Source organism: Tachyglossus aculeatus, chromosome X4 (genome assembly GCF_015852505.1).
Source record: "Tachyglossus aculeatus isolate mTacAcu1 chromosome X4, mTacAcu1.pri, whole genome shotgun sequence".
Taxonomy (NCBI): domain Eukaryota; kingdom Metazoa; phylum Chordata; class Mammalia; order Monotremata; family Tachyglossidae; genus Tachyglossus; species Tachyglossus aculeatus.
The window spans coordinates 40,788,330-40,807,203 of NC_052098.1; positions in this window are offsets into that span (position 1 = coordinate 40,788,330).

Here is an 18,874-nt window from a genome sequence, read left to right on the forward strand (position 1 = left end):
CTGTGGGAGCAGGATGTGCCTTGAAGTAAGATCTCACATTACACCCAGGGGCACTGATTTTTCATTTACAGCTTGGGAATGAACTTGGGGTCAGAGTTTAGAGGATTGGGGCATTGGCGGGCCTTGGTGGTAACAGGGGAAGATTAAGTAGAGGGGCAGGGAGGGAATGGAGAAGAGGAGGAGTAAGGAAGAAGGGAAGAAAGAGGAAGTCAGTGGTACAAAAGAAGCGCCAACTTCTTTCTCCACCATTTGCCATCAGCCCGCTCACCTAGCATCTGCCCAATCACATCACTCCACAAGACCACACAAGTTTTGCTGCCATGGTTCCAGACTTTCTTCCCCTACTCATTCTCGTCTTGTGCTGCAGAGACCCCAGACCATACCCAGTTTCCCCTCATACCAAGAGGACCCAGCCCTCTCTTTATGCCACGTGGACCCCAGCTTGTGCCCATCTCCCACTCGTGCCACGGAGATCCCAGCCCCCATTCATGCTGGGAGGGCCCCAGCCTCTGTGGCACCCACAAGGATGCTGACTCCAATTGGCAGGGGGAGAGAAGTGGAGCCTCCATTTTGGCTCCTCCGATTCATTTTCTAATCGAAGAGCGGGGGAGAGTCATTACGCTACCCTTGCTCCTGAGGAACTGTGGAAGTGACAAGTCCATCAATGCCACGACCCTCATTGCCCCCACGGAGTAGGTAGGGATCTCTGGTTGCACCCCCAGGTTTCCTCCAAAAGTGGCAACACAGGCTCCGCTGAAGTGGCCCATACCCAGGCAGTAAGTAGGTGCTTCTATCATGGCTGGAAGCACCGTCATCACTGCGGCTGTACATGAGTGGACTGCAGCGTGTGCAGGTAATGTCACCACTGCTGTGCTGCCACCATTGCTAACATGGCTGAGGGGTTCTTTTTGCCATCCCAGCTGACAATGGAACTTAGGCTATTTGGGTGGTGAAATGGAACCTGTATTACCACCCTGTCTGCTGTGGGACTCCAGGTCTCTGTGAACTTAGCTGCGGAAAACTGGAAGCCAACAAACCAAATAAGCACAGGGAGGCTCTATTAGAGCAGTCTTTAGGAGGAGCGGGAGAGTAGAGTAAGAATTGTCAGCTGTTCACATTTCATGCAACAGCTCAGCAAAAGACAATCCCTGAAGGATATTATATATGCTAAAGATGGAGACCCTTAGTGAAAAAAGGTCAAATGACTTTCCTAAATTAGGGATTGGAACTGGAACAAAACCTGAGTCCCTTGATTAGCAGTTAAGGGCTACCTTTTATTGCCTCTCCCAATCTGTCGGTCAACCCAATGTGCTCCTCAAATGGAAAGAGGGTCCAATTAGGCTTGTTTAGCCACAAGATGGTGTCCTGGCATTAGCAACCAGAAGTCATCCTTGCAAATAGAATTCATTCATAGTGGCAAAAAAAAATGGTTTTCAAGTTGAAAATACCAAGAGGCCATGCATAAAAATAATTACGTTTGGGCCTGAGGTTTGGCATGAAATGTGTTTTGGAAAACATACTGTTCAACTTGATTTGACTGAATCTTTTTTGTCACATGTTTGTACTTATTTACTCTAATGTTATAGTTGAATCAGTTCATTAATTTCTAATTTATCTAAAATAGTGAGTAAAATTGTTTTTCTGACAGATCCTAATGAATTTTCAAAAGACAGACTAGCTAAATTTGACATTTTATGATGCCTGTCAGCAGAAAGACACACACGTTTGGTTAGGTCCATAGGAGAGCTTTACCTCTGCAGGCTGAGATGGAGCAATTCTTGAGTATTCTCACACTTGAACCAAAATTTACAAGACTGGCTAAATGGAATTGCCCAAGAGCAGCTGCAGGCTGGCCCTGGGTCCTGAATAGAGACATGGAGTTGTGATACCTGCTTGGAGCTTCAGCCGATTCCATCATCATGATCATCATCAGGATATCTTTATGGAGTGGTGTCTGAGGGACTATGGTAGATACGTTATTGTCCTTCTAAGATTGGATAAACGATCCTGATTTTATCCTGGAGAGCAGACAGACAAGATAAGCAATAATCTGAAATGGGGCCTATTTAGGAGGAGGAGCAAAATGACTAGTTTGTGTTTCTATGTCATGCAAATATAAATATTTTGATTGAAAGCATGAAAAGTCCACAGTTCCTTGATTATTCTCTGTTCTGTTCCCAATTTTTAGTGATTAATACTAATATTAGGGCCCCCTCAAATAAGCAGCATGGTGTAGTGGATAGAGCCAGGCTTGGGAGTCAGAAGGTCATGGGTTCTAATCCCAACTCTGCCACTTGTCTGTTGTGTGACCTTGGGGAAGTCACTTCACTTCTCTGGGCCTCAATAACCTCATCTGGAAAATGGGGATCGAGACTGGGAGCCCCCTGTGGGACAGGGATTGTGTCCAACCTGATTAGCTTGCAACAATAATAATAATAATAATAATGATAATTATAGAGAAGCAGCGTGATTTAGGGGAAAAAGCAAGAGCTTGGGAGTCAGAGGACATGGGTTCTAATCCCAGCTCCACCACTTGTCTGCTGTGTGACCTTGGGCAAGCCGCTTAACTTCTCTGTGGCTCAGTTACCTCATCTGTGAAATGGGGATTGACTGTGAGCCCCACGTGGGACAACCTGATTACATTTTATCTACTCCAGTGCTTAGAACAGTACTTGGCACACAGTAAGCAATTAACAAATACCATAATTAAATAAGGGCCTGGAGAAGAGAGGGTTGGTGAGTTACATGAGACAGAAGCATCCATCTGTGAGACATTGGCAGAGGGGGCAGGAGAGCATGGGGCCTTGGGAGCTTGAGAGAAGAAAGACTGTTGGCTTCACTGCCTGCACCTCCCCACCTGGGTCTGCTTTCTCAGCGCTTAGGTGAAAAATCCACTAGCCATGAACTGCCTGGGGCTGGGTACCTTCTGTTTGGTAGAAGAGAGATCTTGGACCAGAAACAATGCAAAAACAATTGTTTCCCACTGGAGTTCACCTCAGTTTCAATCCAATTGCCTGGGATTTTCATCAAAACTACTGTCATTCTGACAGAATCCCTCCCTCAGAAACTCACCACGAAGCCTACCCCTGATTCAAAATGGTACACGTGCCTAGGAAAAGGGATCCAGTGGCTGCATTACAAATTATATTTGTATTTCACTGAATACCAATAGCATTCCAAATGGTGCAAAAACCTGGATATAAATAGTTTTGAAAGGGTGGAAAGATTCTCTCTCTAGTTTTAGTGCTCATCCTGCATCAATCAATCAATCAATCAATCAATCAAATTTATTGAGCGCTTACTATGTGCAGAGCACTGTACTAAGCGCTTGGGAAGTACAAATTTGCAACACACAGAGACAGTCCCTACCCAACAGTGGGCTCACAGTCTAAAAGGGGGAGACAGAGAACAAAACCAAACATACCAACAAAATAAAATAAATAGGATAGAAATGTACAAGCAAAATAAATAAATAAATAAATAGAGTAATAAATATGTACAACCATATATACATATATACAGGTGCTGTGGGGAAGGGAAGGAGGTAAGATGGGGCGATGGAGAGGGTGACGAGGGGGAGAGGAAGGAAGGGGCTCAGTCTGGGAAGGCCTCCTGGAGGAGGTGAGCTCTCAGCAGGGCCTTGAAGGGAGGAAGAGAGCTAGCTTGGCGGAGGGGCAGAGGGAGGGCATTCCAGGCCCGGGGGATGACGTGGGCCGGGGGTCCATGGCAGGACAGGCGAGAACGAGGTACGGTGAGGAGATTAGCGGTGGAGGAGCGGAGGGTGCGGGCTGGGCAGTAGAAGGAGAGAAGGGAGGTGAGGTAGGAGAGGGTGAGGTGATGGAGAGCCTTGAAGCCCAGGGGCTTCAAGCATCCTGGAGGGTGAATAATTTCTAATGTAGTGATAAACAGAAATGATGAAAAAAATCATATTTATGTTTTAGCATTGGCTGCCACCCAGATTACTGAGTAACATTTTGTCTGAATGTCAAGAGCTGCTAATCAAATCCACTTAAACATTTAGACCCTCATTACAATGAAAGAAATACCAAGGTATGGATGATGGCAGCAGTTTGAAATGCTGTGGGAAGTTTCAGGCAGAGAAAAATCCCTATTCTGTTGGAAAGGGGACTGATAATAGCCACCCAGCTGTCAAGAGGCAGTTCCTGCTTTATATAGCACCTTTTAGGTTGAAATTTAGAGCAAAAATCAAATTAGTTCTTTCATGTCAGAAAGCTCAGGTCTGTGACCTTTCCTGGCCTCTGCTGTTTACTGTCCATGCTGGGTATTTGCTGCGCACACAGTTTTAACTTGGGGCCGAGGGACCTGGGCTGATCACATCCAGCATTTGATCTGTCTTGAGTCTGTTACTCTTCAACTCCACTATTTTCAAACTTCTCTGGAGCTGTTTGGATTTCATCATTTCCTTCACCTTAGGAATCCTTTCAAAATAGAAGGAAAAGAAGTCTAAGGGGAGAGAAAATAACCCTCAGGTCAAAATCCAAGAAGTTGACATTAAGGGTGATTTTGTATTGCATCTTTTTTTTTAAGCTAGAGAAGCAATGCTTGAGCAAATTGCTGAGGGCCCAAGATTTCCTTTGTTCCCTCAGACTACTGAATTCCTGACTGGCAAATCTTCGTCTTTTCCCTTTCCCTGTTTGGTCAGAAATTGAGTGCTGGCAGCTACTGCTGGCTGGCTGGTTGGATTTTAGGCTCTACTAGCTATGTACACACCTTCTGGTTCCCAGGGTCTTCTGAAGTGGGCATCTCCTGGCCTCAAATATCCACAGATTTCCCTACCACAAAATCTTCCAGAAATCAGCTCTCTTAAAATCCTATTTCATCCAGTTAATTCCCACCTCTCAAATTAATTCACAACACCCATGCCATATGAACCAAACAGCGACCCTCAGGATTTATGTGTTATTCCTATTATTTGTAGAGTCAATTATTTATTTAGCTATTCCATTCTGACATATTTGTACTATTGCATATCTTGTACACTCAATTGTACATATGTATATATCTCAAATACTGATCACTTCCTCCTATGGGTAATTTATTTCAGTGACTATCACTAGGTTGTAAGACACTCATGCATACAGCTTCTGTTGGGTACACGATAGGGGATCATCTTGCTAATCTATGACTCCCTTGATAATGAATGGCTTCCAGGCAACTTTGGTTTCTCGGTTGAAACATTGGTTTAAAAACCTCTCCTTCTGCCCTCTCCTCTGGTTTCCTCAGGCAGGATTTGATGTAAGCTCATTATGGGCAGGGAACATGTCTGCTAATTCTGTTGTACCCTCCCAAGCACTTAGTACAGTGCTCTGCACCTGTTAAGTGCTTCCCACGCCTAGGCCAGAACTGACTGGTGGAAAATTCTGCGCCAGTGATGCAGTCCTCTCTTGGTTGAGTGGTGGAGGAGGTGTGACAGAGAGGGATGGGGCTGATGCTTATTCCCTGCCCCTGGCAGTCACCAGCCCCCCGCCCCCCCCAACACCAGTAGCCCCCAACAGCTCCATTTCCCATGTTCACTCTCACAGGGTATATCCCCAGAATGCAAGGCAAGTTCTCTTCCTCAAACACACATAGAAGGACCAAGAAGCTTGGCTTAGTGGAAAGAGCACAGGCTTGGGAGTCAGAGGACATGAGTTCTAATCCTGGCTCTGCCACTTGTCTGCTGTGTGACCTCGGGCAAATCACTTAACTTCTCTGTGCCTCAGTTATCTCATCTGTAAAATGGGGATTAAAAGTGTGAGCCCCACTTGGGACAACCTGATTACCCTATATCTACCTACCCCAATGCTTGGAACAGTGCTTGGTGCACAGTAAGCACTCAACAAATACCATTATTTTATTATTATTATTATTATTAATATCATCATACTTAGCCCCCTTGCATCTTACTTCTCAGGAAGGAAAACAGGTTTCCCAGGTCTGCTGACTACCAGTCCTATATTTCTTCCTTAGCACTCCCCAAAACAAAAACTCTGATATCAGATATCAGATATCAGGGATATCAGAAACTACTGGAGATGAGGGGAAGCAAGCAGGTTGAATGAGATGGCTGGAACTTTGGGGCAGGAGGTGGCTGGGCCCCCCAAACTACAAACAAGAGGATAAATTACAGACAAGTGGAAGGGAAAGCAAAAAATATTCTCCAGTCTGTATCCAAGGATTGGAGCCTTCTGTTAGGCATCAGTGAGAGGGAGTCTGAGCCGAGTCAACATGTTCGCTTAGTTCCAGTAGCACCAAACTGCTCACTGTACCACAATCTCATCCACCTCGCCGCCGACACCTTGCTCATGTCCTGCCTCTAGCCTGCCTCCTTCTCCCTTCATATCAGACAGATCATCACTCTCCTCACCTTCAAAACCTTATTAAAAACACATCTCTTCCAAGAGGCCTTCTCCAACTAAGCCCTCATTTCTCCGCCTCCCTTCTACATCCCCCTGGCACTTGGATTTGTACCATTTATTCACCTTACCCTCAGCCCCACAGCACTTACATACAAATCTGTAATTTATTTGACTGTCTGTTTCCTCCTCTAGACCATTACCTCTTTGTGGGCAGGGAACATGTCTAACAAATCTGTTATATTTTACTCTCCCAAGCATTTAAGAGAGTGCTCTGCATACAGTACGTGTTCAATAAATACAACTGGTTGATTAATTGATAGCTACCCTCAATTGTTATTATGAGTCCTAGTGATAATTGTAGTAATAGCAGCAATAGTAATGGTATCTGATAAGCGCTAACTATAAGCCAAGCACAGTACTAAGCATTGGAGTAGATACAAGTTAATCAGGTGGAACATTGTTCCTGTCTCACATGGGGCTCACTGGCTAGAGGAAAGGCATCCCAATGTCACTTTTGCACTATCCCTCCTCCCCTCCCGCTTAACAGATACCAAATTATAGTATTTGTTAAGCACTTACTATGTGCCAAGCACTGTTCTAAACACTGGGGTAGACATGAGTTAATTAGGTTGAACAGTGAACCTGTTGAACAGGTTGAACACCAGTTCACCAGCCCCTGCATGGCTCAGTGCCAAGAGCCCGGGCTTGGGAGTCAGAGGTCGTGGGTTCTAATCCTGGCTCCACCACTTGTCAGCTCTGTGACTCTGGGCAAATCACTTCACTTCTCTGTGCCTCAGTTACCTCGTCTGTAAAATGGCGATTAAGACTGTGAGCCCCACGTGGGACAACCTGATGACCCTGTATCTACCCCAGTGCTTAGAACAGTGCTTGGCACATGGTAAGCGCTTAACAAATACCACTATTATTATTACATGGGGCTCACGCTTTTAATCCCCATGTTTTGCAGATGAGATAACTGAGGCACGGAGGAAGTGAAATGACTCATCCAAGGTCACACATAACAGACAAGCGGCGGAGGTGGAATTAGAACCCATGACCTTCTGCCTCCTGGGCCTGTGCCCGAACCCCTGCTCACATTTCCCCACTCCTCCTTCCTCCCCGCAACCTCTCTTTCCTTTTTCTCACACCAGTGGCTCTTCATCTGCAATCAGTCAAATCAGTAGTACTTCCTGAGAGCCACTGTGCAGAAAATTGTATTAAGCATTTGGGAAAATACTCAATAAGAAGACAACGTGATCCCTGCTCACAAGGAACTTACAATATAGCCAGGAGGCAGACAAAAAACAATTTATACCTATGATGAAGATGTGCACAAATAGTATGTATACATATATTATTCATTATGGAACTTGTTAAGCGCTTAGTATGTGCCAAACACTGTTCTAAGCCTTGGTGTAGATACAAGTTAATCAGATTGTACACAGTCCTTGTCCCACATGGGACTCACAGTTTAAGTAGGAGGGAGTAGGACTTAGTTCCCTGCCCCACGTGAAGGCATCCACGGTGGTTTTGGGCCGTAAAGAGCCTGCTTTCAGGGAGACGCGATGGTGGAAACGGAGACGCTGAACCTGAATGATGAAGTGAGCAACGAGGGGAAGGGGCAGGCGGACTTTCCGTGGTTGGGGGGGTTGAGCGAAAGTTAAGGATATGATCTCATGTGTCCATCCCGGAAACATCCCTTCTGCCTTTTCCTTGGCCATGCGGGGTTTTCCCGGTTGTGTTTATTGAGTGCCTGCCGTGGGCAGGACGCTGTAGTAAGCACTCGGGAGAGCACACCATAAGAGAAGCAGTGTGGTGTAGTGGCTAGAGCACCGACCCGGGAGTCAGAAGGTCACGAGTTCTAATCCCACCTCCGCCACTTGTCTGTTATGTGTGACCTTGGACGAGTCATTTCACTTCCTCCGCGCCTCAGTTATCTCATCTGCAAAACATGGAGATTAAAAGCGTGAGCCCCATGTAATAATAATAGTGGTATTTGTCAAGTGCTTACTATGTGCCAAGCACTGTTCTAAGCATTGGGGTAGATACAGGATCATCAGGTTGTCCCACATGGGGCTCACAGTCTTCATCCCCATTTTACAGATGAGGTAACTGAGGCACAGAGAGGTGAAGTGATTTGCCCAGAGCCACCCAGCTGACAAGTGGTGGAGACTGGATTAGAACCGATAACCTCTGACTCCCAAGCCCGTGCTTTTGCAACTGAGCCATGCAGGAGCTGGTGAACTGGTGTTCAACCTGTTCAACAGGTTCACTGTTCAACCTGGTGAACAAGTGTCTACTCCAGCACTTAGAACAGTGCTTGGCACATAGTAAGCGCTTAACAGATACCACAATTATTACTATAGCAGAGGTGGTAGACATGTTCTCTGCTCACCACGAGCTTACAGTCTAGAGGGGGAGATGGTTGAGCACAGATAGTCTCGATGGTGAGACTCCAAATCGAAATCTCTCACGTGAAGATGGATCCCTCCTTTCCCCGCTGCCAAATCCCTCTCCCCCTACTCCCCAACTCATTCTTTTTAACAGCATATCTCATGAAGAAGCAGCGAGGCCCAAGGGAAAGAGCCAGGTCTTGGGAGACAGAGGACCTGGGTTCTCATCCTGCCCCTGCCAATTGCTTGTCATGTGCTCCTGTGCAAGTCACTTTGCATCTGTGGGCCTCAGTTTCCTCAGCTGTAAAATTAGATTCAATACCTGTTTCTTCCCTTACTTAGACTGTGAGCCCCATGTGGGACAGAGTCTGTCTCCAACCTGATTAACCTGTTTCTACCCCAGGGCTTGACACATAGTAAATGTTTAAAAAATACCTTAATAATAACGTTGCCACTCCAGACTCTATCCAACACAATAGCCAGATTTATAATCCCTGTATCTCCTGGGCTTGGGAGTCAGTGCTCTGCACACAGTAAGTGCTCAATAAATACAATTGAATGAATGAATGCTTACCATCATCATTATTATTATTCAAAAGGATGGTAGCATTTGAGAAGCAGCATGGCTCAGTGGAAAGAGCACGGGCTTGGGAGCCTGAGGTCATGGGTTCTAATCCCGGCTCTGCCACTTGTCAGCTGTGTGATTTAGGGCAAGTCACTTAACTTCTCTGGGTCTCAGTTACTTCATCTGTAAAATGGGGATTAAGACTGTGAGCCCCACATGATTACCTTGTATCCCCCTCAGCACTTAGAACAGTGCTCTGCACATAGTAAGTGCTTAACAAATGCCATTATTATTATATTATTTAACCTCCATTTCACAAATGGGGTAACAGCACAGAGAAGTTAAGTGACTTGCCCAAGGTCACACAGTAAAGCATGAAAAATGATCTATAAAAAAGTGCAATGGGAAGTAGTGAGTGCAAAAGTTTTGAGATGATAGTAGGGAGAATGTGATCTGGGGAAAAGTAAAATTAATCACAGAAAGACAGATTCAGGAACAGATAAGCCTCCAGTCCTGTTTGGAGGCAGCAGTAGAGCCTGAATAGGTCAAAGGGAATGGCAGAGTTTTACTTCTGAAAAAGGTGTCATTTTTTTCTCACTTTCCTCAAGAAGTCCCAATAACTCAGTCAGATGGGGGCTAGGAAGAGACTGATGGGATTAATACAAATCCATATCTCCTTCAGGCAGAGTCTCCAATATGCAGGACTGGATGGTCAGGAGAGGTGTGTGGGCCCACTTTCCATATTTCTGTCTCCCAAAGAGCAGGCTTTTTCAAAATCAGCATCCCCATTTTTTCCACATTGCTGTCTTGGCTTAGTGGAGCAGTAGGGAAAAGGAATTACAGCTGGCATGGAGCAACTAGGTCGTATCTAGATGAGTACTCCTCTCCATCCAAACCGCTACCACGTTAATACAATCACTCATCCTATCCCAACTGAATTACTGCATCAGCCTCCTTTCTGACAACCCAACCTCATGTCTCTCCCCACTTCAGTCCATACTTCATTCTGCTGCCCAGATTATCTTTCTACAGAAATGTTCTGGGCATGTCACCCGCCCCTACCGCCCCACACCTCAAAAATCTCCAGTGGTTGTCTATCAACCTCCATATCAAGCAAAAACTCCTTACTATCGGCTTCAGAGCTCTCCATAAGCTTGCCCCCTCTACCTCCCCTCCCTTCTCTCTTTCTACATTCCAGACCCCACACTCTGCTCCTATGGTGTGAAACTTCTCACTAAGCCTCGTTCTCGCCTGTCCTGCCGTCGACCCCTGGCCCACATCCTATCTCTCCCTGGAACACCCTCCCTACTCAAATCTGCCAAAAACACTTCCCCCCATTCAAAACCTACCGAAGGCTCACCTCCTCCAAGAGGTCTTCCCAGACTAAGCCTCCCTTTTCCTCAGCTCCCTCTCCCCTCCGCGTCACCCCGACCAGCTCCCTTTGCTCTACCTCCTGCCCTCCAAAGCACTTGTGTATATATGTACATTTCTATAATTCTATTTATATTAATGCCTGTTCACTTGTTTTGACATGTATAGATCTATAATTCTATTTATTTATATTAATGCCTGTTTACTTGTTTTGATGTCTGTCTCCCCACTTCTAGGCTGTAAGCCCGGTGTGAGCAGGGATTGTCTCTCTGTATTGCTGAATTGTACTTTCCAAGAGATAAGTACAGTGCTCTGCACACAGTAAGCTCTCAATAAATACAATTGAATTAATGAATTTATGAATGAAAGTATTTCAACCACTTAACATACCCCCCTGAGCTGTTGGCATAGCTGTCACAGGGCTAGTCTCTGATGATATGGGGAAGATTGAGGGACAACTGGATGAGTACATTGTCAGCTCCTCTGCTGAAGCTAGACTGTAAGCTCCTTAAGGGCAGGGATCATGTTTATCAACTCTACTGTAGTCTCCCAAGTGCTTAGTTCGGTGTTCTGCACACAGTAGTTCAGTAAATATCAATGATTGGTTGATTGAGCAAAGAAGGTGAAGGAGTGAGTTGAGTGCAGGAATAAATGGGGAAATGTAACTCCTGATTACATACTCCATGCTGCAGAAGCAGAGTGGCCTAGTGGAGAGAATATGGGCCTGGGAGTCAGAAGATCTGTGTTCTAATCTTGACTCCGCCACTTGCCTGCTGTGTGACCTTGGGCAAGTCTTCTCTGTGCCTTGGCTTCTTCCTCTGTAAAATGTGGATTCAATACCTGTTCTTACTCCCCCTTAGACTATGAACCCCTTGTGGGACAGAGGCTGTAACAGATTGCACTGTATCTATCCCAGCACTTAGTACAGAGCTTGGGACAGAGTAAGAGCTTAGCAATATCACAACTATTATTACATTCCTCCCCTCTCCCTCCCCCTGCCCCCCTCTGCCTCAACCCTTGAGGAACAGGATACTCTAATCATTCTGGTACACAGCATCAGTTGTAGATTTGGAAGTGCAGACAGAGAAGTGTAGAGGCTTGGGCAGTAATATTTAACAAGGCTTATGTCTCCTGGGGTTTAGCAGCTCAGACTCCCTGACAGAAGTCTTCAGTGTCTAAATAGGGACTGGAGAACATTTTTTTTCTTTTTTGCGTTCCCTTCCACTTGTTTGTTTGTTTGTTTTTCAATGGCATTTATTAAGCACTTACTATGTGCAAAGCACTGTTCTAAGCACTGGGGAGGTTACAAGGTGATCAGGTTGTCCCATGGTGGGGCTCACAGTCTTAATCCCCATTTTACAGATGAGGTAACTGAGGCAAAGAGAAGTTAAGTGACTTGCCCAAAGTCACACAGCTGGCAATTGGCAGAGCCGTGATTTGAACCCATGACCTCTGACTCCAAAGCCCGGGCTCTTTCCACTGAGCCATGCTACTGCTCTTACTTATCCTCTTATTTGTAGTTTTAGGGGCCTAGCCCTCCCCTCCGCCCCCACTGCCAACTCCAGCAATCTTATTTGGACTGCTTGCTCCCCCCTACCTGCAACAGTTTCTGATATCCCTTTTCAGAGTTTTTGCTTTTGGAAATGCTGTGGAAGAACTTGGGACTGGTAGTCAGCACACCTGGGAAACCTGAGAACCAAGATGCATGGCGGGGAGCTAAGTATGATAGAGTATAGGTTGAGGATAAGGTCCTGTAAGCTTGTTGTGGGCAGGGAACATGTCTACAAACTCCGTTATACTCTATCAAGCTCTTAGTACAGTGCCCTGCACAAAGTAAGCACTCAATGTGATTCATTGATTAATGTGTGTTTGAGGGAGATAGCTTGGCTGGCAGTCTGGGGATGTACTCTGGGAGTGGACATGAGAGATGGAGCTTCCAGGGGCAGGGAATAAGCAGGTCCATCAGCCCTGCCCCTCTCCATCTGTGCCAAGGTGAACTTGGGCACCTGCCATTTCAAGGTCACAATGCTTTCCACGACTTCCGGAACCCACGGTGGAACTCAGAAGCATGGGGAGGACCGTGCAACTGAGAGTGTGAGACTTATCTGACCAGGGGGGTGGAAATAGATATCCCTCACCTCCGTGCTGACCAAATAAGGTATGGAGGAAGGGGAGGGGTGGACACAGGTGCCCCTCACTTCCATGCTGACCAAATAAATTATAGAGGAAGGAAGGGGGGGGAGGACAGACACGGGTGCCCCTCACCTCCAAATTGACCAAATAAGGTATGAAGGAAGGAGGGACGGTGGAGATTGAACAAGTCGAGGCTGGAAGCGGGAACTGCCAGAGTTGCAGGTAATAAATACCTACGGCCTCTGACCTTATGGGCAGTGGACTGGGGCATGCAGCAGACACTCACGTGTTTTCCCTGCCCAGAGCGTCAGATGCCCACTCTGCAATTGGAACCAGCTCACTGAGAAAGGATGCGGGATGGGTGTTTTGCTGAACATTTGTGGGTGGAGGTCAGGTGCTTTGCAACGGGCAGGTAACAGATAAGTGAATTCCTCCAAAGTGGGAAGTGTTTCTGGATGAGAGCTAGGCATTGTGCCACGTGTAAGCAGCACATGAGGAAACCTCCTTTTTCCCTGGGTGGGTGATGCCCACGGGCAGGAGCCAGGTGCTACACCATGTGCGAGTAACATGCAATATACTCCTCCCCATAGGGAAGCTCAGTGTAGTCAAATAATCATATTCCTTAGATAGCGAAGCCCTGATCTGATCAAATCATCATATTCCTTCCTATAGGGAAGCCCGATATAATTATGTGATCACATTCATTCATTCATTCAATCAATCGTGCTTATTGAGCACTTACTGTGTGCAGAGCTCTGTACTAAGTGCTTGAAAAGTACAATTCGGCAACAGATAGAGACAATCCCTACCCAACAAGGGGCTCACAGTCTAGAAGGGGGAGACAGACAACAAAATAATAAGGCTCACAGTCTAGAAGGGGGAGGCAGACAACAAACTAATAATAATAATAATGATGGCATTTATTAAGCGCGTACTATGTGCAAAACACTGTTCTAAGCACTGGGGAGGTTACAAGGTGATCAGGTTGTCCCATGGGGGGCTCACAGTCTTAATCCCCATTTTACAGAGGAGGTAACTGAGGCACAGAGAAGTTAAGTGACTTGCCCAAAGTCACACAGCTAACAATTGGCGGAGCCAGGATTTGAACCCCTGACCTCTGATTCCAAAGCCCGTGCTCTTTCCACTGAGCCAACTGCATTCCTCCTGTAGGGAACTCCAGCGTAATTACGTAATCACTCTCCTCCTGATAAGCATAGTCCAATCTGCCTCATTTTATGTAATTAATCATACCCTCCCCGACAGGGAGGCCCAATTCGTGTCTAAGTGATTAAATAATTGAATAATCAAATAATTCAACTTGCCATGACGAATAAATTTATATAAACTCAGACCTTGACTCTGGTCTTTCTCTCTCACTGTGCCAATCCTCAAACCTGTCCCTGGGTGACACCTTCACACCTCCTCCACCACTTAACCAGAGGAGATTGCATGACTGGCACAGAGATTCAAAAGGCAGGGTTTCCCACCAATCAGATCTGGGTGAGGCATGCCCAATACTTAACAGGTAGATTTACCCACCTATCTGATCCTGCCTGACCACCTGTGCTAAGTGGATGAATACACTATGTGGGTCATGGCTCCACCACCTGTGCCATGAAGTGGATACTTTTCTGAGAGTGATTTGAAGAGGAAGATCTTGTAAAAGAGAGTTCAAACACATAGCATCACTTTATCTTTCCCCTCTCTTTGATCAGGGCCTGAATAAGTTTGCTCCATTTCATTTTGTCTGCAAAATTGTGAAGTTTAATTTTAAAAAGTCATGTGAACTCTCTTGACTTTAGTGTAGAAAGTTTAGGCAAGAAGTTTATAAAAATCTCCTTTCTGGGAGTTCTCTAGTGAATAGATTAAGTGCTTCTCTAAGGGGCACCTGCCCTTTGAAGTGAACTTCACACATTTAGATTAACAATTGGATCTGAAGGGTAATACTTTTCCATAGCCACTACACTCAGTGTTACTCATTGTTGGGGGAAATGGACTATATTTGTCTGAAAGTACATATGCTCTTCTGAGCCTGAGAGCTTGGTAACCTTTTTGTCTTTTTATTTTAACTGAAGTGCATGCCATCTGATGTTTAGTATTTCAAACTCATTTTTAACTCCTAATTACATTTCTGTTCAATTTTAGGATCTGTTAGGATGAGATGTTGACTCCTGGTTCTAAATACAAATCATGGTAAACATGCCTTGTTCTGACAACCAATATACATAGATGACCTCTTCATGGGTCCCGGAGAGCAATGGCCCACATGGCTTTTGGGACTGGATAATAATAATAATTATAATTGTTAAGTGCTTACTATGTGCCAGGCACTGTACTAAATGCTGGGTTAGATACAAGCAAATCTGACTGTACACAGTCCCCGACCCACATGGGATTTACAATCATAATCCCCATTTTATAGATGAGCTAACCGAGTCACAGAGAGGTTAAGTGACTTGCCCAGAAAAGTGGTGGAGCCAGAATTAGAACCCAGGTCCTTGTGACTCCCAAGCCCACGCTGTAGCCACTCACCCCCACTGCTTCTCAGGCCAAATGCTACTCTTGTATCTCATCAAGGAAAGGTGGAGTAGAGTCAAAAGAAACAGCTGCTCTTCAGGTGGTTGTCCCCGCCTGGCCCCACAAGGCACCCGTGATGTAACACCTAACTCTGACCCATTTCCTCTAAGGTGCCCCATCCCTTGGAGCCGGAATGGGACTGGAGGTGGAAGCAAGATGGCAGCACTACTGTCTCTCTGATGACAGGATACTGTGCCCTGCCCAGGGCCCGTGGAGATGAGCCATCCCCTTCTTTATGCCAATGAGAGCAAGCCTCCCCTGCTCTCCCCTTTCTTTTCCTGAATGCCACCCATGCACTGCAACCATCAGCAGGCAAGTGGCACTGAAAGCAAACCTGCCAAACCAGAGCCGCTGCAGTTGGGTAGCACACCAGGAGGTGGACAGGGACACAAGAGGAGCTTCTGGCCTGGCCTAGTGGAGAGGCTAAGCATTGGGGGGGGGGGGGGGGCAAATTGGGGGGTGAGAGAAGAAGAAGAGAATGCCACAGCCACTTTTCAGGCTTGAGTAGGGGCTGGGTGTGGGCAATTTTTCTTGCCCTTGTACTGGAATCCCATGAAGTGGGGTCATTCAACCTCCCTCTCCCACACACCAGGGTGGCTCAATGGTCTAGTGGAGTCCAGCACTCCAGATTCACTGTGTCGTGGGCACACCGAAGCTACAAAACAAACGTTTCTCTCATTCCTGCCTCAAATCTTTGTGGTGAGGAGCTGTCCCACTGCGAGCCTCCATGGTGCTGCATCTCATCAAGGGAATGTGGAGCAGAGGCAAGAGAAACAGCTGCTTTTTAACTGGATGTGCCCACCTGGCCCTGCAGGGCATCTATGATATGACACCCCAGGGTGTCGCCCTCTGCCCCATTTCCCCTAAGATGCCAACACCCAACCATGGTGCCAGTCAAAGACCTCAAAGCAGCAGTGGAGGAAGGGGAGAAGCACCAGTGACGACCTTTCCCTTCTTTTTTCTTTCTCCCATTCTTTACCCTTTCCTTCCTCTTCCTCCCCCACCCCCCACCCCTCTTCACATAATTGTGACAGTTACTGATGTAAATAGAGGTAATCCTGTTGCTAATATGACTAAAGGAACTCTTAACATTGCTTTTTCCTGCCACCAAAATTATGGAACACCAAATGATATTTAACTTCACAGCATGATTACCACTATTTTCATCAGTAACTGTCACTATCATGTGAAGAGTACACTGATTTTTCTATTCTTACATAGGAGCTAAAATCATGCATCTTTAAGAACATAAATGCCAATCTCAAGGGTGTGAAATCATTCCTAAACTTTTGGGGGCAGAATGGACAGGTGTAGCTAGTTTGCACTGTCCTTTGGATCTGGAAAGGGCAGGAAGCAGAACTGAAATGTTGGCTCTCCCTCTTATACTTTGCGGGGGGGGAGGGGGTGGGGAGAGAGTGAGGAGGAAGAGGGGGGAGGGGACAGAGATCTGGAGTCACAGTGCTAATTTAAGCTCTGTGAGGCCCCAGCTTATCTCCAGGCACTTCCCAGCCTGGTGACTGCCACTGCCTCCACACGAGCAGCAGTGGAGTCACTGTCAGGAAACAGCCTATAACTGCAGCTGGAAAAAAAATTGTCAGGTTCTGAGGCACTGGGGCTTCAACCCCTGCCGTGACCCTGGTGGCTCCCTTGGGCTGCCTGGCGGACTGGGTAGGAGTGAAGTCAATGGATGGTTTGCTCTCCCAAAGCAACTGTGAGCCCTTTGTGGGACAGGGACTGTGTCCAACCTCATTCATTCATTCATTCAATCGTATTTATTGAGCGCTTACTGTGCGCTCACTGTACTAAGTGCTTGGGAAGTACAAGTCAGCAACATATACCTTACCCAGCAATGGGCTCACAGTCTAGAAGGGGAAGACAGACAACAAAACAAAACATTAACTGATTAACTTGTGTCTATCCCAGCGCTTAGTAGAGTGCCTGGCATATAGTAAGTGTTTAGCAAATACCATTTAAAAAAGCTCCCTGGAGAGGAGGGAAGGCATGAAGATGAAAAACACTGCAACCATGATGGATGATGGTGAGTACCTTGACCTTCCTCTTCCTCCCATCTTTTCCTTTACTTCTTTCCCCCTTTCATTCTCCATATTCCCCCCTCCTCTTTTCCCTCTCTTCCTCTTACTTTCCTCTCTAGAAAGCTTTCCTTCCTTAAACACCTTCCCTCCTCTCCAGGACCCTCTTTTCCTCTCTTGTGCCCTCAAAACACCACTCCCTTTTATTAACATGGTATTTGTTAAGTGTTTACTAAACACTGGAGTAGAAACAAATTAATCCCTGTTCCGCATAGGGCCCACACTTTTAAAAACCACTTTACAGATGATGCAACTGAGGCACAGAGAAAGTAAGTGACTTGCCCAAGGTCATACAGCAGACAAGTGGTGGAGCCAGGACTGTCCCAAGTTTGCTTCCGTCCTCAAAATCAACAGTTAAAACTTTTAATAATAATGCTTGCTTATGATAATTTTATTTTGTTGTCTCTAAGGAAATGAGGGCTTAGTCAGAGAAAGACTCTTGGAGGAGATGTGATTTTAATAAACTTTGAAGATGGGGAGTGTGGTGGTCTGTTCTATATGAAGGGGGAGGGAGGTCAGAGGAATAGGGGATATTTTGGACAACTTCTATGACAGTAAGCAGAACAAGCTTCTACGGAGGCTTGTAATCACACCAAAACTCCTCATTTATTATTGCAACATTTTGCTTTGAATTATACAATAAAGATTAGCAGTTTAGGAATGTTTTCTTTACAGCATATAGTGTGCAAAGGAATTTCATATTATTTTTCTGGTGTTCCTGGAATGGGTTCTAATGTATAACATGAAAGTCTATGGGAAAGCATAATACATCCACATTTTCAGGGAACATAACCAGTTATATAACCCTATCTAGACTGGAAGTTCATTATAGGCAGGAAATGGGTTCACTAATTCCATTTTCATTCATTCATTCAATCGTATTTATTGAGCGCTTACTTTGTACACAGCACTGTATTAAGCGCTTGGGAAGTACAAGTTGGCAACATATAGAGATGGTCCCTACCCAACAGCGGGCTCACAGTCTAGATGGGGGAGACAGACAACAAAACATATTAACAAAATAAAATAAATAGAATAGTAAATATGTACAAGTAAAATGAATAGAGTAATAAATAAGTACAAACATATATACAGGTGCTGTGGGGAGGGGAAGGAGGTGGGGGAGGGGGAGGGGAGGAGAGGAAGGGGGAGCTCAGTCTAGGAAGGCCTCCTGGAGGAGGTGAGCTCTCAGTAAGGCTTTGAAGGGAACTCCACTGTATTGTACTCTCCCAAGTAATTAGTACAGTGCTCTGTATATAGTAAGCGCTCAATAAATACCATTGATTGATTGGTTGCATTGTGGGACATGTCTATATAGCTCAATTTAGTAATTCATGCATTTATTTTTCCATACTTTTGCTTGCTACCAATTGAATTTGTTTCCCC